Consider the following 24,416-nt stretch of genomic DNA (forward strand, 5'->3'; position numbering starts at 1 on the left):
AGTAAATTATACAAGACAGGTGCATTAACCAACTAATGCATTAACCAACTAAGCTATGGAGCTTGCCATAGTAAATTATAAAGAATTATAAATTATCAAACATAGTATCAAGCATAGAACTTCACATACTGTAACAGCATAGCATATAGGCAAAATGTTTTAATTATTTTATAAGATTCTCTAAAAAGGATTATTTAGAAAAAATTAAATGGCTTGTTTGTCTAATTATATGGCCTCATACAATGACTTATCTAATCTCTTGAATATATAATCTCCATATACAAAAACTTGTTAAAAATGTTTACCATTTGGTAAAAATGTAAGCAGAATATAAATCTTCAATGAATTAATAAAGGACCATAAATGGTTAAAATATGCTTTAATTTGTCTGGGAGAATTAACTATGGCATTTTGTACTGAAGTCTTAGCAAATGCTTTAGATATATCTGTTAATTCACTTAGGTAAAGCTTTTAGGGAAGCTCTTTAAGCACAGATACATACACGTACTTACACTTTTTAAAAGAATCCCTTATTATATTAATGTTTCTCTAATGAAATGTGGAAAGTTTCTATGTAAGTCTTTTCTGAGATACCAGCGTACATTAGCGTGTATTACTATGGTTCTCCAATTTAGAACAAACCAGGAAATTGATCTGTTGACACTAAATTATCATTTAATAAATTAATTAATAAAAAAGCTCAGATTACCATTAATATAGGAAAGGTAGACCACTTTCCTAAATAAGTTCTTTATTGCCTTCCCTTTAAATGTTACTTTCCCACAGAGTTCTGTCCCTCAGACTTAGCATTTTTAAACTGATATTTTCTTCACTTTCATGACTTCATGAATTCGTACTTGTGAATGACTTCCAAATATGTATCTCTAGCACAGATCTTTCCTTTGCACTTCAAACCTATACATTCAACTACCTACCAGGCATAAGTAACTGGTGTCCCTTGAGTATACCAAAACCACAGTGTCTACAACTGAAAGCATTAAGTTTTCCTCCAAAAATCAGTACTCTTTAATAACATCACCATCGATGTTGTCACACAATCATGAAACCCAGAATTTGTCTTCAGATCTTTTATTCCTCTCAGTCTGTATATAAAGTGGTAAGGAAGTCCTATTTCTTTTACCTTATTAATAACTTTTATACCTATATCTACCTGTTCCATCTTCACTGATGCTGCCTATTATATGATACTAATTATAATCTCTTAACTAGTCTAGGTGTTCAATCTTCCAAAAGTTGGCAGAGAAATCTTCCTAAAACCAATAACAACAACAAAATGAAAATGTGATCCTGATTATCTCCCAACTTCAAACTATTCATTCAGTTGCTTCCTCTTGTCTACTGTGAAAAATCCTGAGTATACTATGAAAAATACTATAATCTGGTCACTCCCTAACTCTCTAGAGTTTTTGTCTTCACATTCTGATGTGACACAGCTGAGAGAGTAGTCAAACAGAACTACTTGCTCATGTCAAACCACCTGTATTTTGCAACTATGCCTACAATATGGAATCCTTATGTCAAGATATACTAACAAATGAAGCTGTATAGTGCTTCCAGTTCAATCAGACACCCATTTTTTGTGTGTACCAACTGAACCTCAGAAAATTAAAAATTACTTTACTGTACATAATAAAAATATTACATTTGTATATTTTCTGAACTCTGTTTTTTATATTACAGTAAGCTAAGTGAAAGCTAGAATCATACCTTATCTTTCATTGAGTATCCTCAATTCCTATGCTTAGAATACTAGTTGACAGAAAGTGTCTATCAATGTTCATGAAATAAATTAATTCCAAACCAATATTTATTAAGCCATTTATCAAATGGATTGGATCAATCTTCTTGATGCTCATCCCAGAAGAAAAATAAATTGAGTTTGAAATTCATGGACTAAAAGGAATAATAGAGGTTATTATGATGATGATATTGGTGATGATTAAGAAGTGCTCCAAAATGTTCTGAAAGAAACTAACTTTTGGGCTGGTGGGATGAAAGAGGGGGGTTAAGGAAATGTAATGTGAAAATTATAATAATAGGCAAGTAATGAATTTTCAAGGATGTGTTGTGTAACTTCTATGATATTTGTAAATACGTGACCCAATTGCTGGCAATAGCAAAGTAGGTTAGAGAATTATAATGTCTTTCATTTTAAGTTGTATTTTGAAATAGAATTAGTGTAGTCTTAAATTGTTTTTCAGCATTTGTGGTTATACCTCATTTATCTCACATTATTGAGGAAGGATATTGTTCTTTACATAAATAAAATAATTCAGATAATTTTAAGTATTCTTTAAAATATGAACTTATTCTATACCTATAATGGCACCATGAGGCACTTTGCAGAAATTCTCCCTAGAGAAGAAAGAAAAGTTGGTGAAAACCATTAATATAAATATATTAGGCCTCTGAAAATTGTCCTAAGGGCATCTTAAGTGCCTATATCAAAGAAAAAAAAAACATTTATTTTAGAAAATCTCCTAAAATCCTGTAAGAATAGAAGGAGTTTATGCTATTCTCACCCAGGTCACCTCTCATTGCCAGGTCACCTTAATGAAGGGTACACATGTACAGGGTGGGTGCAATAAAGAGGATAGAGCAGTTTTTGCCCTCCTTACCCCATCAAGAGTTACCATACCTGTGAGTGGCAGGCCACCAACATTTCTCATCCCTTACAACACTAAATTGAAGAGGTTAAGTGCCTGGTGAGTACATCCAAAAAGGTTAGGAGCTTCCTTCCTCTACCAAGTCCCTAGACATGGAACAGAGGTTCTACATCAGGCATGACCAGCCAAAAGCACAGCTTGCTTAATGAGCAGACATTCCATGTTGGGGGATGGGGGAACACAGGCTACAATCACATTCAGCACATAGAGTAGTAGCACAGAAGGACAGGAAATCCACAAAAATTAAGAGCTCCAAAGCACTCCCTGAGGTCTGGCTTTATTTGAAATGGTATATGGGAACGTTCACTTATAAAGACACTCTTGAAAATAATAACTTAATTAAGAACAATGAGCTAAACCACAGACCATCTAGTTCACCAGAGAGAACAAGTGAAAGAGATAGCTAAAAATAGGTCTGCTAGGGTCAGGACAAATTTCAAAGGCTGGCCTTATTTCCTAACTTTAACTGGATCTGACTGCTAAGCAGTGTGTGCACCAGGACACAGCCAAAACCATAGGGCAATTAATCAGCAAGCGGGGGAACCTAATATGTGAAGTATGATACTGCATGAAACACAGGTATCAACAGCGACATCAAGGAAGGAGATGGTCAAAGAGACCAGAGAAAACAGATGTCAGCTTTAACAGGTAGACATCAAATGATACGGGGATTCCCCTTCCCCTTCCAGGCTCGTCAGTGTGATAGTTTGTTTCTCACCTTTAACTGTGCCCCCAGCTCACTCCCTACCATGGACAGTGATGGTCCCCTTCACTCCCAAACTACATCCCCACTCTTTCTACCTTCTTCCATGTGTCCTTTACCTTTGGCTGTGAAGTTTGTTCTGCCAGTGTTTGGGTCCTTTTCTGGATTACTTACACTGATGTGAGTGTCATCTACTTGTCTTCCTGGGAAAAGGGGAACTTAAAGTCCTACTTGGCCATCTTCCCAGCCTCCTGTTCCTGGAGGGCTCTCCGTGTCATCCCTGCCTCTCTCACAGATGCTCTGAGAGGAGGAAATCACTCTCCCTCCTGCGTGTCCCAGCTTTTTTCAAACTTGTATCTCTGCTTGCTATTTATCCTGCTGTTTTTAAGGGTACAGACTCAGCTTCCTAATGCCGTCCCGGCTCTCCCAGAGCCTGGCCACTGGTTTTTGAAATTCTAGGCTTATAGTCCTGCTGTCTGCAAGAACTGGGGAAATTTGGCCCTCTTTCTTTCAAAGCCTCCTGTTCTAAGACCAAAGGAGCTGGAAGGCACCATTTCTCTCCCCCAGTCCCCAGCATCAACCCAGGGTCACCTATAGGAACGAGCTTGGTGCCCACACCAGCTACCTAACTTGTTACAACAAGCCCGACCCCCCGCACTTCAGTGGATCTGCCCTTTCCTGTCACACCTGTCTCAGTCCCAGTGCTGAGTGAGGATCCCCCCCCAAAAGACCAGCACAAACCCTTCTGACACCAAGTCTCTCGACCTGGGGTCTCGGTTCTGACAGCAGCAACAGCAGATCACTTCAAGAGCAGACCAGTGTACACCTTGTTAAAATGCACCTGACCCAGGTAGGGATCAAGTACTTCTTTGATAGGCAGAAGGTGCCTCTGTAAATGACACGACTGAAGGAAAAAGAGGCCATGAAATACCACAACACACATAGGAAACATTCCCTCAAGCATCAAGTACTGTGGAACAGGGGATACTGTACTGCAGGACACCATGGGGCCTCTTCTTTATACGATCATTATCTTCAAGAACAAAGACAAAGCTGACTTTCCTAATAAACGGAAACTGATATAGAGAATTAGACAAAATGAGGAGACACAGGAATAAATCCCAGATGAAAGAATAGGGCAAAACTACAACAGGAGACCTAAGAGAAATGGCTATCATTAATATGTCAGATAGAGGATATGAATTATCATAAAGATACTAACTGGATTTGAGAAAGAGTGGAGGACATCAGTGAGTCCCTTAACAAAGATATAAAAGAGAATCAATCAGAGATGAAGAACACGATAAATGAAATAAAATATACACTTGATGTAATAAATAGGTTAGAGGAAGCAAAATAATGAATTAATGACCTAAGAGGCAGAATACTGTAATCAACCTGAACAATGGGAGAAAAAAAATGCGTGAAATGAGAACAGACGCAGAGAACTCAGTGACTCCATCAAAGTAATAACATTCACATTACAGGGATCCCAGAAGAAGCATAGAGAGAAATGGGGGGAAGAAAATGTATTCAAAGAAATAACAGCTGAAAACTTCCCAAATCTGGGGAAGCAAGTAGATATTCAGACCCAGAAGACAGAGATTCTCCAAAAATGTAAACCTGAGGAGAGCCACACCAAGACACAGTAATTAAAATGGCAAGAAGTAGTGATAAAGAAAATATATATATATATATATATTTTTTAATTTTTATTTAAAAAAAAATTTTAATGTTTATTTTTGAGAGAGTGAGTGAGCATGAGTCGGGGAGGGGCAGAGAGATTGAGGGTGACACAAAATCCAAAGCAGGCCCCAGGCTCTGAGCTGTCACCATAGAGCCCAATTCAGGGCTTGAACCCATAAACCATGAGATCATGAACTCAGTCAAAGTCAGAAGCTTAACAGATGGAGCCACCCAGGCACCCCAAGAAAAAATTTTAAAAGCAGCAGGAGACGATAGGTACATATGAGGGAAACCACATAAGGCTATCAGCAGATTTTTTAGCAGATACTCTGCAGGCCAGAAGAGAGTGGCATGATATATTAAAAGGGCTGAAAGGGAAAAATCTGCAACTAAAAATACTCTATATAAATCTATTCTTCAGAATAGAAGGACTGATAAAGAGTCTCTCAGGTGGGATTCCTGCATGGCTCAGTTGGTTAAGTGTTCAACTCATGATTTTAGCTCAGGTCATGATCTCATGGTTCATGAGTTTGACTCCACATCAGTCTCCATGCTGACAGTGCAGAGCCTGCTTGGGATTCTCTCTCTCTCTCTTCCTCTCTCTTTGTCCCTCTTTCTCTCTCTCTCTCTCTCAAAATAAATAAATAAACTTAAAAAAAAAAGAATTTCTCAAACAAACAAAAATTAAAGGAGTTCATGACCACTAAACCATCCCTAAATACTAAAGGTGGCTCCGAGGAGAAAGGAAAGACCACAAGCCAGGGTATGAAAAGTAGGAAACACAAGGCACTAAAAATAAGTATATCTATAAAAATTAATCAATAGATTCACAAAATAAAAGGATGTAAAATATGACACCATGTACCTAAAATGTGGGGGAGATGAGTCAAGAATGGGTTCAAATTTACAACCATCAAATATAGACTGCTATATGCAAAAGATGTTATATACAAACCTAAAGGTAGCCACAAATCAAAAACCAGTAATAGATACGCAAAGAATAAAGGGAAATTAATCCAAATATATCTCTAAAGAAAGGCAACAAACCATGAAAGAGACCAAGAAAAGAATCAGAGAAAAAATACACAAACAACCACAAATCAGGTAACAAAATGGCAATAAATACATGTCTATCAATAAATACTCTGAATGTAAAAGGGATAAATACTTCATTCAAAATATATAGGATGAGAATGAATAAGAAAATAAGACCTACCTATATGCTGCCTACAAGAGACTCATTTCCAACTAAAGATACCTGCAGATTGAAAGTGAAGGGATGGAGAAATATTTGTCATGCAAATGGATGTTCAAAAAAGCTGGGGTAGCAACACTTTTATTGGACAAAGTTAGATTTTAAAACAAAGACTGTAACAAGAGATGAAGAAGGGCACTCTATAATAAAAAGGGAGAAATTCCAAAAGGAAGATATAACAATCATAAATATTTATGCACAGAACATGGAACCATCCAAATACATAAAATAGCTGAAAACACACATAAACATAAGAGCACAGTATTAGTAGGGGACTTTAACACCCCACTGACAAGGGACTGATCATTCCAGCAGAAAACAAACAAGGAAACAATGGCTTTGAATGTCACACTAGCCCAGATGAACTTAACAGATACATTCAGAACATTCCATCCTAACACAGCAAAATACACATTCGTTTCAAGTACACATGGAACATTCTTTAGATATGTTACATTTTAGGCCACAAAACAAGTCTCAACAAACTTTAAAAACTTCAAAGTTATAAGATGCACGTTTTCTGACTATAATGCCATGAAACTAGAAATGAACCACAAAAAAAAAAATATGGAAAGAGCACTAATACACGGAGGTGAAATAACATGTTACTAAACAATGAATAGGCTAAGCAAGAAAAAAAAAAGAAATCAAAAATTGTATGGAAACAAATGAAAATGAAAACATAATAGTCCAGTATCTTTGGGATACAGCAAAAGCAGTTCTAGGAGGGAAGTTTATAGTAATACAGTCCTACCCCAAAAAGCAAGAAAAATCTCAATTAAACTAACCTTACACATAAAGGAGCTAGTAAAAGAACAACAAACAAAATCTTAAAATAGCAGCTGGAATGAAATAGCAAAGATCAGGAGCAGAAATAAATGATATAGAAACTAAGAATATCAACAGATCAATGAAACGATGAGTTGGTCCTTTCAAAATATTAACTAAATTGATCAACATCTAGCCAAACTCATGAAAAAGAAAAGAAAAGAAAGGAAAAGAAAGGAAAAGAACTCAAATAAACAAAATCACAAATGAAAGAGGAGAAATGACCACCAATACCACAGGAATACAAACAATTATAAGAAAATATTCTGAATAACTGTATGCCAACAAATTGGATAACTCTAGAAGAAATGGATAAATTCCTAAAAACATATAAACTACCAAAACTGAAGAAGGAAGAAATAGAAAATTTGAATAGACCAATTACCAGCAATGAAACTGAACCAGTAATCAAAAAACTCCCAGCCAACAAACGTCAAGGATCAGATGGCTTCACAGGCAAATTCTACCAAACATTTAAAGAAGAGTTAATACCTATTCTTCTCAAACTATTCCAAAAAATAAAGGAGGAAGAAAAACTTCCAAATTCATTCCGTGAGGCCAGTATTACCTTGATACCAAAACTAGATAAAGACATCACTAAAACAGACAACTACAGGCCAATATTTCTGATGAACACAGATGCAAAAATTCTCAACAAAATACTAGCAAACCAAATCCAATGATACGTTTAAAAAAATCATTCAGTAAAGTAGCAGGATACAATATCAACATACAAAAATCTGTTGCATTTCTATACACTAGAAAAAGAGTGTTGCATTTCTATACACTAGAAAAAGAGAAAAAGATATTAAGAAAACAATCCCATTTACAAGTAGGCCAAAAAGAATAAAATAGGAATAAACATAACCAAAGAGGTGAAAGACCTATACTCTGAAAACTATAACACAGTGATGAAAGAAAGTGAGGACAACACACAAAAAAATAGATTTCCTATGCTCATGGAAGAGCAAATATTGTTAAAATGTCTATACTACCCAAAGCATCTACACATTTACTGCAATCCCTATCAAAATACCAACAGCATTTTTCACAGAACGAGAACCCTAAAATTTGTATAGAACCACAAAAGACCCTGAATAACCAAAGCAATATTGAAAAAGACAAAATTGGAGGTGTCACAATTCCAGACTTCAAGTCACATTACAGAGCTATAGTGATCAAAACAGCATGGTACTGACCAGAAATGGGCACATAGATCAATGGAACATAAAAGAAAACCTCCAAATAAACCCATAATTAAAAGATCAATTAACCGTTGACAAAGCAGGAAAGAACATGCAAAGGGAAAAAGACAGCCTCTTCAACAAATGGTGTTGGGAAAGCTGGACAGCTACATGTAAAAAAAAATGAAACTGGACCACTTGCTTTCACCATACACAGAAATAAACTCAAAATACATTAAAGACCTAAATGTGAGACCTGAAACCATAAAAATTCTAGAAGAGAACAAAGGCAGTAATTTCTCTGATATTGGCCATAGCAACATTTTTCTAGATATGTCTCCTGAGGCAAGGGAAATAAAAAATTTAAAAAAATGTTGGTACTACATCAAAATAAAAAAAGTTTCTGCACAGCAAAGGAAACAATCAACAAAACTAAAAGGCAATCTACTGAATGGGAGAAGATATCTGCAAATGACATATTTCATAAAGGGTTAGTATCCAAAATATAGAAAGAACTGATCAATTCACCTAAAACTCAAAAGACCAGTTCAAAATGGGTAGAGGATATGAACAGACATTTCTCCAAAGAAGACATCCTGAAAGTCAACAGACACATGAAAAGATGTGTAACATCGTTCATCATCAGGGAAATGCAAATCAAAACTACAATGAGATATCCCCTCACCCCTGTCAGAATGGCAAAAACCCACAACAGAAGAAACAGTGAGGGTGTGGGGAAAAAGGCACCCTTATCCACTGTTGGTGGGAATGCAAACTGGTGCAGCCAGTGTAGAAAACAGCATGGGGTTTCCTCAAAAAAGTTAAAAATAGAACTACCCTAGGATCCAATAATTGCACTACTGGGTATTTCCCCCCAAAATACAAACACACTAATTCAAAGGGATACATGCATCCTATGTTTACTGAAACATTATTCACAATGGCCAAGTTACAGAAACAGCCCAAGTGTCCATCAATAGATAAATGGATAAAGCAGGGTAGTATACATATACAGTGGAATATTACTCAGCCATAAAAGAATAAAATCTTGCCATTTGCAACAACATGAAGGAAGTAACAGAGTATAATGCTAAGTGAAAGAAGTCAATCAGGAGAAACAAAAACCATATGATTTCACTCATGTGTGGAATTTAAGAAACAAAACAAAGGAGCAAAGGAAAAAAGGGAGAGAGAGAGAAACTAAGACACAGACTCTTAACTAGAGAGAACTGGCAGTTACCTGAGGAGAGTTGGGTGGGGGATGGGCCAAATAGGTGATGGGGATTTAAGAGTACACTTATCATAATGAGCACTGAGTAATATATAGAATTGTTGAATCACTATATTGTACACCTGAAACTAATATAATACTGTATGTTAACTATACTGGAATTAAAATTTAAAAAAATAATACAAAATAAAAATAATAAAAATAAATGTAAAAATTCCAAACCCATAGGAACAAATGAAAAGAACCGTAAAGGTAAATAAGATGGCAAACATAATAAAATGTGTAAATACATACTTGCTTCCTTTCTTTCCATATCTTCTGTAATCAATTATACAAAGTAGTGGCAATGTATCATTACTTTTGTAGCCTACATAGATGCAATATATAATGAAAACAGGAGAAAGAAAAAAAAGAATGGAGCTATAGAGGAATAGCATCTCTCTCTCTGGAATTAAGCTAGAATAGATCTGAAGTAGGTTCTGATAAACTAAAATGTATGCAGTAAGCCCTGGAACAACCATAAAAAAAATAAAAATTTCAAAATATAATGAAAAACTTAAGAATCCACTCCAAAACATAAATACACTATGCAGAATAAAAGTTTATAAATGTACCACCCTCTTTTTTAACCAACATTCTGTGAACACAGATTAAATCTTCTTTAGTAACTTGTGGCCATGATTATGAATATAACTGCCAATGTCAGTGTGTCCAAATCACTATAAAACTATGTGAAGTTGAAATATATAGAACTGTTTATTGTTAATCTAACTGCCTTCTTGTTTTTCCTTTTGTTATATGTCAAGTGATAATCCCTTCTTTCTGTTCCTATCACAGCACACATTAAAATGAGGTTTACTGATTTACATACCTGTCTTATTTATCTTTATCCCCAGCAGCCAGCTTGGGGCACTATAAACACTAAACACTAAATAAATGTTTCCATAAAGACTAAAAAGAGACTTGGAGATTAACCACTTGAAGAAGCTAACAGTAAGGACTCTATTTTGAATATTTCCTAAGCTCCTTGCTGGCTGAACTTGCTCGACAAGGTACTGAAACAATTTCTGGTTCAATTTTCTCATTTATCAACTGGAGATAAATGTAGTGCTTATCTCCTAAAGTTGTTAGGAAGATTAAATGAGTTACTACCTAAAGATAGCCCTCAGAACTGGATCTGACTTATAATAAACACTATATATGCTTGCCCATATTATTCATGTATGCATATGCTAACATTTGTTTTGGTTGCTCTGGTAGATCTTTTGATACTTTATGTTCTCTGTAAATTTGAGATAGCTAAGCTTATGAGATAAATTACTTCAGGATAAAAATTTACATTTACTTAGTTTTTGCTATTTGTCTTTCTATTCTCCTTGAAGGCTATTGTAATTATAAATAGTAAAGAATAACCACGAAACATAAGACATTTGTCTTTGCAGAGATTTGAGAATATGACCAAAAAGATCTTACTTTGTAATACTAATTTGATAGGGAAGACTCAGTCAAGACAGAGACATACGAACAACATGGATCAGGTTTTCTATGTTGTTTTCATCCCCTATAAATGAACTTGATATGCAACATGTTTTGCAATCTTGTCTTCTTCATACTCATTTATCTGTTCTCTGTTAAAAGTTCATGTCAGAAAGAGAATGTTGAATTCATACCAAATGCAGAGTTCTCAGTGACTGACAGCTGGGAGTAACTTACAGGAATCCTGTGCTTTTAGAATATTTATCTATTATTTAAAATTCTCCTCAAAGAACATGTAATAATCCTAAGGAGTCCTGCTGAGTAGCAAGAAATCAAGAACAACACTGAAGAAAATGGACTGCGAATGGGTACTCATTTAATGTTTATCATGTCCAAGGGTCCAAGTCACCAGCTCTAGCTTTTATTTATACATTTACTATAACAAATATTTCTCTCTACTATGTAAGTCTTTGAGGTCCTAAAGAGTCTTTTGCTTTGGAATTATAAAAGGTATTATAATCTCTTCTTTGTGTGTTCATGCCACCACCCACAAACTTTGGAATTCTGCATAAGATTTTTCAAAGAGATATTTTGCCAAGGGCCTAGGAAGCTTTCCTGATGAGAAAGAAAATGGAATGTGAAGGGAGTACAGAAGCCAAACACCGAATTATTTCTACCATTAAATATGATACCCTGGACAATGTATATACAGAGAAAAATTAAAAATTCAAGCATTTTACACATTCTGAGAAAAATGTTCTAATATGTATGATCTTTTATTTTCTCATGTAGGTGGCAATTTCTCATTAATATCAAAACGTAACTTAGAAATTAATCCTTATATGTAAGAAGTGTCAGATTCAGTTTGGAAACCTTGAAAATGATGCTCTCTATGGGGCAGTATTTAATAGTATTCTGTTATCCCAAACAAAATTTATATGGCTAGTGAAAGTCTCTAATTTACTTCTAGAAAGTTGTTATGTTCTTCATATTCTAACTCAAAATCAGTTTTCCTCTTCCAACTGGAGACGAATCTAATCGAATAGCCTAACCTAATCGAATAGTCCTCAACCTTGGCACTATTAACTTTCACAGCTTCCTTATTCTGTATTTTGAGGAGCTGCCTTGTGCATTGTAGGATGGTTTGCAGCACTCTGCCTCTCTGTACTAGATGAAAAAACCATCCTCCTACAAACTGTAACAATCTAAAATATATCCAGACATTGCCAAATAGCCTAGTCTGAAAACAAGAGCATCTTAGTTTTAGTACTGTGGAACAGATTACTATAAACTCAGTGGCTTAAAACAATACAAATGTATTTTATCACACTTTCCATGGTAAGGAGTCTAGTTAGCAGGGTCCTCTGCTCAGGATATTACTAAGCTGAAATCAAAGTGCTGGCTGGAGCTTCTCTTCATATCTAGGGATCAGGATTCTATTCCAAGCTCACTGATTTGGGCACGATCATTTCCTTATAGTTCTGTTACTGAAGTTCCCATTTTCCCACCACCTGTTACCTGGAACCACTCTTGGCTTCTAGGTGCCAACTTCTGTGACATATGACCCACAAGGGCAGGTCACAACCTGGGTATTCGTTTTCTTCTAAGCCAATAAGAATATGTCTCTCTGACTTTAAATCCCCTTCCAATCACTATGATATGGTACTACAGAAGGCAGAAGAAAATTCTTATTTTTAAGAACATGCTATATATCTATGTAATACATCATGTGGTCTGCAAATTGCTTTCAAATAGTTCAGCAATTAGTTCATAGATAAATGGGTAGATAGCAATGGGCTGAACTGTGTTCTCCCAATATTTATATACTCAAGTGCTAAAATACTTAAGAATGTGACTGTATCTGGAAAGAGGGTCTTTAAATAGGCAATTAAATTATAATGAGTTTATTAGGGTGAGCTCAAAATCAGTATGACTGGTATATTTATAAGAGTAAATTTGAGCAAAGACAGGTATAGGAGGAGGACAAAGTAAAGACAGAAGATGACATATTTATTAGCCAAGAAAGTTACCAAAAGAAACCAACTCTGCCCACAACGTCTGTGGTTCTTTGTTTCAGGCAGCCCTAGCAAGCTAACAAAGAGAGAGAGAGAGAGAGAGAGAGAGAGAGAGAGGTGAGAGAGAGAGAGAGAGAGAGAGAGAGAGAGAGAGAGAGAGAGAGAGATGATGGGTAGATAAAGTGATAGGGGGAGGGAAGTACACTATTTTCCAGTTGTATAAGTTTAAAACTAAGAAGTAGACATTTCCACAACTATGCAGAAACAAGGAAGAAGACATGAGTTCAGAGAAGCACTGTTAAAAGTCAATGAAGCAAATACTGAAGGCCTCAGGCTAAAGCACCAAAGAGGACAGTTCTCAGAAGCTTAGTAAAATGCCACTGAAATTACTAAAAATTTCTAAGCAGGTGTTATGGACTGAATTACATTCTCTTCAAAACTGTTATGTTGAAGTCCTCACCCCAGTATCAAAGAAGGTGACTGTATCTTAAGAAACAACCTTTAAAGAAGTAGTTAAAATAAGGTCCTTAGACTCTTCTCTAATCCAATCTTCCTGGTGTTCTTGTAAGAGGAGGAGATTAAGACATACTAATTTAATTTTACAAGTGTCCTTATAAGAAAGAAGATGAGGACATTCCGAGAGATGTGGGGACATACATCAAAGATGTGAGTGTACAGAGGCATGGACCTGTAAGAACCAAAAAGTTAGAAGGCAGCCATCCGAACGCAAAGGGGAGAGGCTTCAGAAGAAATCACCTACTCAGTCTGTGGTATTTTGTTATGGAAGGCCTGGCAAGCTAATACAGAAGGGTAACCAACTGCCTTAGTGTGTAGCAGCAAACAGCTGATTCTCAAGAAAGTGTCGGGGAAATAAAAAAGAAGAAAGTGCCAGGAAGCAAAAGTAAATCTACATCAGGATGCAACCATCTCTGGAAAATAATGGAATCTCCTCTTTTACTTTCCAAATCTCATGTGATTCTTGGGATCACATAGGATAGGGGATTCGGGGAAACAGTTTCCAGCTTCTTTTCTGCATATAGAAGCGATCTGAGAAGATGTTATTGTTGAATCCAAATTGAAAACACAAATGAAGCAAAGTATTGCTAAGAAATTATTTCTGAAAGCTTAGTCTTGCTATTATTTCTGTAGCTGTTTCTTCAGTTCTATAATTTTATTTTTGCTACACTTAAATCTCCTTTAGTGCTCATATTATTTTTCTTTTAAGTGTACCTTTCTCCCCAGACGTTCTATTTTGTTAGGAGTTGCCTAATCCATATGTTTTGTTTGTATTTTTCACTTGCCTCCTGGGTCTTCCTGGATTTGTTATTATTTATTTATTTTTACTTTTGGCCTGTTCATTACTTTACATCCTGGGGTAAATGAAAAGATAGTAACAATGATTAATTTCTCCCTTGTCATGGGTTTACTAGTCAATAGTTGTCAGTACCTATAGTAGGTGGGAGACTCCACTCCAGAATATTCTAAGGAGTATTCTTAAGTGGCAAAGCCTAGGGGTTTCTCAGTTTAGGAAACAGAACATAGAGCATGGGAGGCCTCATTGTGCCCGAACGCCACCCTCCAGAAGACCCCTGAGGAAAGGGTCTCTTCAGTACATTAGGCATATTTTTTTTTACTATCAAAATTCTCAGGTAGTTGAGACTTCAAGCCCTCAAAGCTGTCCAGCTCTAGAAAGGAAGATAGGTTCATTTCAAAGTGTTAGGTAGAAGCTAGACCAAATCAGTGGAAGGAACGACCAAAGGCAAGAGTCCCAAATCCTTGAAGGGGAATGACAGAAACCAGAGCTAGAGGCAAGGATCTTGATAAATAGGGTACACATTAAAAGCCTGGGGGCACAACATGCTGACCTTGTGTCTTACAAGACCCTGGGGCTGACAGATCAAGAGCCACAGGTGTAAAGCATGCACTCTCTCTTCTACCTCTGCTCCAGGGTAACCCTAAGGCTCATTATAATGCATTTGCATTGTGGGTACAGCTCCTGCCAAGAGGGAGAAAGGTTGCCAGGATGGTTCCGGTACAAACCTTGTAGGGTCAAAAACTCCCCTCCTGTGGAAGGAGTCCCCAAATGATTAGAAGCAGACTCCATTACAGACCACCTCACTGTATGTCACAGCTCACCCCTGGCCACAAGAAATCCAATAATATCCAATCCCAAAACAACCTAGGGGCTGGTTCCACCTCCTGGAGCCTGCCCCATCTCCCACCTTGAGAGTGTACTTTTGCTTTAATAAAAAGCAAAACATAAACAAAAACAAAAACAAAAACAAAAACCTGGTTTATGTTTCTGGCTTTCCTTCCTGCTGTCTTTACTCCAGCACAGATCCCTACATGTATCTTCTCATAGGAAATCCAAGGACCTAGACCTCCATTTACACAAAACAGACTCTCCCACTGATAACAAAAGGTCATCACACTGTCATCTTTCCAGGCCATGAAAAAAGCAGAAAGTCGCAGAGCCTGATATTCAATAACAAAAACAAAAACAAAACTTTTCATTGACATTTTGAATTTCTAATAGTTTCCAAAACTTACAGATAGGACTTAAATGACACAATGACTAAATATTTCTTAGACTACCAACTACTCATCAGCCTACATACCATGGCTAATTATCAGAACTGTTTTTGTTTTTCTGTTTTTTTTCACTATATAAAAGTTTAAATCTGTACAAATAAATTAATAAATGAAAGGACCAGATCTCAAAAGAAGATGGATCAACACAGAATAAAAGAGGATTTCTCATTTGTCATCTGGCTGAAATTTAAAAAAAAAAAAACAGACAATGGAAGAAACCTCCTTACTGGACAGTAGTTTTCTATTCTTTATACAAGTTGCCTTAATAATAGATAATTATACCCTGTCTACAGACTTCCTAGAGCTTAAATTGGGTATCATTTTCTTCATTTCCTGTCTTCAGTAACTTTTAAAATTTGTTGAAAAATTTTAAACATCTGCTTAATTCCACTAAAGAGGTGGCTATGTTTTGTTATAAATGAAGCAATCCATATGTTTAGCTTAATTCTTATATGTGTATGTTCAGCACGGTGATTGATATAAATGGGTCTATACATTAAATCACACTTTTATTCACCATTTGAAAAGCCCAGAGAATTCTGTAAAATTCAGGAATTTCAGATCACGATTTTAAAATGGGCAACTCTCTTGTCCTAGGAGACAGGAGCTTCCGAAGCATCATGTCTTACCTGCTTTCAAGTCAAACTTAGTTTTATTCTTTTGGCACCTGCTCAAGCTTATTACTACATAATTGGCACCAACAGCTGCCTCTGCTGTGTAAACCATATGACCATCACACAATCCAGACTCTCGCCATCTTATTTAGTATTAGCTCACTTTTTGTGCAACGAAGTGTACAGTCTGTGGTCACAAAAAGGAAAACCAAAAATATAGTATGTAGAATCTTACAATCTTGAATTCAGGAAAATTACGTTCCAAAAATATCCCTTTCAGTATTTGAAGCTGATATAGTATCATGTTTTTTAAATAAATGTATAAGTATATACATTACCATGTAGTTTTGGCTTGCTTGTAAATTAAAGGAAAAAATAAAATTCAAAAATTATTACAGTGAAGCAACAACTACAAAGGATTCAACTTCTGCATTCAACATTTAAAAAAACAAATTATAAATCTACCTTTACCTTGTGAAGCACAATTTAAAATAATGAACAGGAAAGACATAAATCTAAGGAGACCTTTATCAAGATATTACCTTGAGGCATATAGAGTTTTATCCAGTTGATAATAAGGTGAATTGAAATCTCTAATTCAAAGTATATCTCTAGCCCATCTCCTTTTGGTCCCAGAAACCAAACATTTATTCATCTGCACTCTCAGTGGGATGCAGACCTTTGGCCCATAATGGAATTCACCTTAAGTAAGTTCGTTAAAAAAAACAGATGTTCCTCTTAATCACATCCTGTTAAATGTGCAGTAAGCTTAGAAAATACATCCTGGCTGAGAAAGATACATCTAGAGTAAACAAGGCCATTTAGGTCTTTGCAACAAGTAATCCTGCCTAATCACTGATTAATTTATTTATGCACTTTCATGTGATGCTACTGAATATCTTTTTAAGTCAATGTATTATATTAGGGAAAATACAGAATATGTGGGTCTAATAAGTGATATAATGCACATATAGTCTAACAGAAGATATTAGATAAATATGAATATAAGTGTAAACTTAGTAACTACGAATACAAATAAATTAATGCATATGATCAATGAACACATACTGTAAAATATCAGTTACTATAGCTGAATTTAACTGTTACCAGAAAACAAAATAATTACTTTAAGTGAATGATTTATATCCTCTTCTCTCATGAAAACACCTATTTACTTACAGCCTGATTTATTTTCTTTTTAATATTGAAGAAACAAGATTTCTAATGTTTTTCTTACCTATCCATCTTCATTACATATCCTGCCACCAAGACACTGATCATCATGTCTGGAATAAAACCATACATGGTTTTAGCCCTTTCACCAACCCACTTTAAATTACTTAAAGATATTAAAATCTATCAGTTTCCTAAAACAAAATTTTCATATCACAGCACTGTTCAGAAAACTAGAGAATTATATTCTTATTTTCTAGAGGGTCTGTGTCTGTGTGTATGTATTTTAAATTGGGTACTGCTGGAGCACCTGGGTGGCTCAGTTGGTTGAGCGTCCAACTTCAGCTCAGCTCAAGATCTCACAGTTTGTGGGTTTGAGCCCTGTGTCAGGCTCTGTGCCGACAGCTCGGAGCCTGGAGCCTGCTTCGGATTCTGTGTCTCCCTCTCTCTCTGTCCCTCCCTGATACAGGCTCTGTCTCTCTCTCGCTCAAAAATAAACCTTAAAAACTTTTTTAATTAAAAAAAATAAATTGGGCACTGTTAGTTTATGTATTTATGAATAATTTGTTTTACAAATCTTTTTTTTTTCACCTTTGTAACAGGAACTGTGCTAATAAGCACTGGTGAGAAGAATAACCATCCCATAGTCCTTGCCCTTTAGCAATTCACATTTCTCTGGTTAAAGTTTCTTCTGCTCTTCATTTGCTGAGCACTTTTTAAATGAATGCATGTTGAATTTTATCAAATGTATTTTCCATGTCTATTGAAATTTTTATACAACTTTTCTTTAGTATGTTAGTATGGTGAATCACATTGTCTGGTTTTCAGATGGTGAACTATGATTACTAAAAAATTCTACTTGGTCCTAATACATTATTACTTTATACATTGTTAGGTTTTATTTGTTAACATTTTGCTGAGGATTTTGTCTCCATATTCATGATGGATATTTGTAGTGGCTTTCCTCGTAATATTTTTATCTGGTTATGATACATGAATTTTAGACTGATAAATGAAGTTGGGAAATATTTCCTCCCTTTCCATTTTCTGGAGAGCTTATGCAGAATTGATAGGAGTTCTGTCTTAAACATTTGGTGGAATTCACCAGTGAAACTATCAGGGACTGAGATTTATTTTGCTGGATATTATCTTATTCATGGTTTTATTTCATCTGGAATGAATTTTGATAGCTTGTATCTTTCAAGGAATTGGTCTATTTCATCTAGTTATTCAAATGTATTGCTATAGAATTGTTTATAATATTGCCCTAGTATTTTAATATTACAGGGACATGTATTGTCTTCTTTGTTGGTCTTGCTAGGTTTATCAATTTTATTGATTAAAAAACCGTTTGGTTTACTGATTTTCTTCATTGTTTGGTTTTCAATTTCACTGATCTCTGCTCTAATCATTACCTTCTTTCAGCTTGCTCTAGGTTTATTTTGGTCTTCTTTCACTAGTTCTTAAGGTGAGAACATAGTTTATTGATTTTAAATCATTCTGTTCTGATACATGTATTTAATGTTGTAAGTTTCCCACAAAACACTGTTTTAACTGTATCCCACAGGTACTGATCCATTGTATTTTTGTTTTCATTTAATTCAAAATATTTTTTATATTCTTGAGACTTCCTCTTTGGCCCATAGATTATTTAGAAGTGCAGTATTTAATTCCCAACTATTTGGGGATCTTACAGATATATTTTTGTTATTTATATGTAATTTCATTCTATTATGGTCAGAGAATATGCTTTATATGGTATCTATTTATTTTATTAACAGAAAATTACTATTTTGTTTGCTATTTTTTTATTACTGAAGTTATAAGATTTCTTCTGCAATCATTGCTGTTTAGCCTGGGAAACTTTTTCCTTTAGCTTTTTTCCTCCTTTTTCCTTTTTTTTTTTTTTTTTTTTTTTTTTTTTTTTGCCAGTGGCCTAGTGACAGATGACAGAGTCTTTTAGTTTTCCTTGATCTAAGAATACTTTTTATTTTGTTTTCATTCCAAAATGGTATTTTTACAGGATACAGAATTCTAGATTGGAAAAAAATCTTTCCTTTTCTGTTTTTTGTTTGTTTTGTTTTTGTTTTATTTCCCTGGTTGATCTGGTTAGAGGTTTGTTGATATTTTAATTAAACTGACATCTCAAGTGGTTCCAGTGTCAGCTTGGCTTTCAAATCCTTTGCTGTGCTTCCTGGGTTGCTCTATTAAATTTTTCAGCGATGAACCCAGATTCATTTACCTTTATAGACAGAATTCAGAATCTCTCTTCTCCAGATCACTGGTCTCCAGGATTTCCCCTATACTCTCCCAGGAGCCCCTTACCTAGTCTTCTGGACAGAAATATTTTGTTTATTTCCTCACTAATTTAGCTCCCATGCTATAAGAAAACAGGAAAAAATAATGGGAATTTACCCCAAACTCTGTGGACCATGGAGTCTCCTTTCTACAATTCCTCTGGCCAGGAAAATGGTTTTTTATCTTAGGCATTTAGGTGCCTGTGATATCCTACACTACTGATGACTTCCTCCTTTTTAAAACACTCTCCTATCATGAATTCATGAACGATTTTTCTCTTAGGGATTCTATCTTATTTCCATTAATGCTATTAGCTCAGTCTTTAAGTGGCATCACTTCTGTCAATGTGATCCCATTCTTTTCTGGTCCCTCTTATTTTCCCAAACTCAATAAAAGTTGTGTTTACACAAAACGGACCCTTACGCTTTTCTCCCATATTCCCAACTGAATAAAAGGTTTCCTGGAAATATTTTCAAAAAGTCTACCTTTCGTTGCTGAGTCCATGGTTCTGTTATTTCACCATGAGCTTGATTACCACTGCTTGATTACATTTAGACTAATTTAGCAGGAAGTAAGGAAGCAAACCATAAATCTGAAATATTGCCAAAGAAAGTAAATAAAAAGATAACTAATTAATAAATAAACATAAGCTGCATCTTTGTGCATACCTATTTTTTAAGTGTACTTGGAAAAATTTTGTAATTTTAATGCAATTTTAAATGTTTTCTTAGAAAATAAAAATATTACACATGGTATCAATCCTCAATTATACTAGTAACAGTTTCAAGTGTTTACAAAATTAAAAATTATTTGCCTTAGTGGAAAAGAACTTTTTATGCTACAGCCTTTGTCTTAGATGAATTTCCTCCCCAAACAATAAAAACCTGTTTAATTAAAAATTGAAAATTATGATAATTAAGGAAAGCTTACTTAAAACACAAATGTGTACCCTCAAAAGATTACTTTCTAACTAAGTGTAAATAAAGGTGATATTTACCCTATTTTCAAGTGAAAGCCAGAAAACTCATTTTAAGCCACTTTAGCAATGGTTTTATACAAATATTGAATATGGTAATAAAAATGGATTTTATCGATGAGTATTTTTAAGCAAAACAAGTCTTTTTCCTCACATTTGTGATTGATTCTTGTATTACTCAATTGCTATCAGGTTATTTCATACATATATTATTTCATGCCATTTCTTCTTATATGTTCTATGAGTCAGACTCACCTTTTATTTCCCAACTGGGCACAATTAATGAGATTTTACTACAGATACTATAGTGTGAAAGTCAATACTAATTAGTAGCTTTACAATACAGAAAGGTGAACTGAAAATTCCTGTGCTGGAATTATGAAAGAAGAAAATACTGAAACATTGCATATGATGAGAAATAAAGGAACTGAATGGGAAAAAGAAAAAAATGGAATGAACAAAATGTTCAATTTTATACATAGAATATAAAATTAACACTTGAAATTTAGGACATGTCTAATTCCTATTGTCAGTGATAATCCAATGCCTCCACTTAATGTTAAAAGTCTTTCCCAACAAAATTTAGTTTTACCAATAAAAACCTATAAAGTCCTTAATTTTTATTTAAATCTTTTCCTCTTAAAATATACAGAAAAACAATATTCCAACACTAGACATGTCCAATAGCTTAAAAAAGCTTGGCTGATAATATGACTCCTATGTACATAGTTTATAACATCGTCTTGACTTCATTATATGTTTTGCCACAGTATAAAAAATAAATTCCTAAGGTAAAATATTTGTATGACTCATCTTTATATCCTGAATAATGCCTAACACAGTGTCCTGAGCACAGAAGGAGCAAAATAAATGCTTGTTGAATGGATGAGTAGACCAGATTTTTCAAGGCATTTGACACATGAAGTTGTTGTGTATATGTGTGACATAATTTCTTTTTCTTGACTCCAGGTACTTAAAATGTACCTTGCTGCACTATTGGGCAGCATTTTTTTTTCCCTTTTACTTGCATTAACCCAGGCCCAAGGAAGAACAGAGGTCTAAGATGAGAATGCAGAATGGAAAGGTTTCCTTTTGAGCTTCTTTAGATTGTTAAAAAAAACATGAGAATCAGTGTGATTTTAAGTAAATAATAGAATGTTATCCCTTCTAATGTTGGATTCCAACATCTCTTGCCCCCTCTGAACAGACATACCAAAAATGTCGGTACCAACTTCCATGAGCTGTAATTGGTATTTACCCAAAAGAGGTAAAAATTATGTTCACACGGAAACCTGCACATGGATGTTTATAGCATCTTTATTCATAATTGCCCATGCCCAGTTCCTAATGAGCTCATCAAAGACATTCTTCATTTCTGTTAGTGTTTTTGATCTCTAGCATTTCTTTTGTATTCTTTCTTAGAATTCCTCTCTGCTTACATTAGTCCTCTGTTCTTGCATGATGTCTACTTTCCCCCCATTAAATCCCTTTACAGATTACTTATAGTCTTATTTTCCCAGTCTAATAATTCCAACATTTATGCCATATCTGATTCTAGTTCTGATGCTTATGCAGTCAAACTGGTTCTGTTGTTATCTTGTCATTTTTTTGGTGAAAGGTGAACATGATGCTATGGGTAAAAGGAATTGTAATAGGTCTTTAATAATGTAGTTGCAGGGGGAGAAGAAAGGGGAGCCATTATATAGCTTATAAGTATATCTCAGTCTTTTGGATGACCTGTGTCCTTGGATAGTGAATGTCACCAGAGCTTCTCAGGTGTTTTGTTTTTTGTTGTTTTTGTTTTCTCTCCTTAGGTACAACAGGACAGGTGGAAATCCTGGAGTTGTATATTTCACTTTCCTGGAGTTGTATATTTCACTTTACCCAGGAATTCTGGGTTCTGGAAAAACCCCAGGAGGTAAAACGGTTTCCCCTGAGGGTAAGCCTGGTTTATAAGAACAGAATGCTCCGGTGTATTTCAAAATGATTCATTTCCCCCTCCTCCTGTTAGAAATTCAAGGTAATTTTTCTCTTACATTCACTGTGAGGACCTGGTAGGCCTCCAGGAGGTCAAGTATCAGGGCTCTTCTATAACTAGGTCCTCCTAGAGTTTTTAACTCTCAGATTTGTTCACACTCAGCCTCCAGCAATTCATCAGTTAGAGCTGGGTTTTCCTACCCCCACCACTGATTCCCACAGAGGCTTCTACTTGTGAGTTTCTTCCGCTCTGGTCAAGTTTAATTCTCTACATTTACCTGGCTGTCCAATTTGAGAGGCAGCAGTTAGTCCTGCGATGACTTTATTTCCCTGACAACTCAAAGAAGGTGTTGATTTTTCAGTTTGTTCAACTTGTTAATGATGTTTAGCACAGAGTAGCAGCTTCTAAGTTCCTTATACTTGGTCTTGAAACCAGAAGTCCCAAGCTGGTTTTCCCACGGTTTTCCCACTCTATCGCTCTCTCTCCACATTAGAGGCTTTCTTCAGTTTTATGATAATCTTTGAACAGCTAATTATAATTGTGAGTGGGAACATAAAAGACTGATTGAAAACGCTTGAGTATAGATGGGTGAGGCCTGTCAGGTATGAGCTTTTGTTAGGATGAAATCCCAGGATCACAGTATCTTTTGTACTTTCACACGAAACTGACCCAACTGTAATTTCCAACGCAAAAAGATATGAATGACAGTATACTGACATTGAAATGCTGAAAAGAGTTCCTGGTTTTCAGCATATGATACGCATTCTGTTACATAATCACACCTCCCCTTAAGGTTGCCTTTGTGATGGCCCTGTCCCCAAGTATATCTTGTTTTTTCCCAAGCCAGTCTCACTGTTTTAACCTTCTCATTTCCTTCTATAAAAAGCAGTGTAGTATTGGGGCGCCTGGGTGGCGCAGTCGGTTAAGCGTCCGACTTCAGCCAGGTCACGATCTCGCGGTCCGTGAGTTCGAGCCCCGCGTCGGGCTCTGGGCTGATGGCTCAGAGACTGGAGCCTGTTTCTGATTCTGTGTCTCCCTCTCTCTCTCTGCCCCTCCCCCATTCATGCTCTGTCTCTCTCTGTCCCAAAAATAAATAAACGTTGAAAAAAAAAATTAAAAAAAAAAAAAAGCAGTGTAGTATTAAGGAGGGGATCTAGTGATCTAATTGCCTCTTGAAGTGCTTGCAACTGGTCTTCCTCATTGATGCCATGTGTTTACTCCCAATCCCCAGCCCGACCAGACACTGCTAATTCCAGAGGCTACGGGCGTTGGGGGGGAGATTCAGCAATGTGAGTCAGAATGAGTCTCAGCTTATACCACTAGGGACTAAGAATTTGGGATTTCTCAGGTTTGAAAATTCACGTCTGTTAATTCACTGTTAAGGGTACTGTTCCATTTGCATTCTAGCTTCTAAAGTTTTTGTTCTTTTTTTTCCCATTTTCAAGTTTTTATTTAAATTCTAGTTAGTTAACACAGTGTAGTATTAGTTTCAGGTGTAGAATTTAGTGATTTGTCACTTAGATATGACACCGAGTGTTCATCACAATAAGTGCCTTTCTTGATCCCTGTTTAACCCATCTCCCTGCCCACCTCCCCTTGAGCAACCTCCAGGTTATTCTCTATAGTTAAGAGTCTGTTTTCTGGTTTGCCTCTCTTTTGTTCCCACCCCACCCCCCCCCCGCCATGTTCATCTGCTTTGTTTCTTAAATTCCATGTACGA

This window comes from Prionailurus bengalensis, chromosome A1, assembly GCF_016509475.1.
Source record: "Prionailurus bengalensis isolate Pbe53 chromosome A1, Fcat_Pben_1.1_paternal_pri, whole genome shotgun sequence".
Lineage (NCBI taxonomy): Eukaryota > Metazoa > Chordata > Mammalia > Carnivora > Felidae > Prionailurus > Prionailurus bengalensis.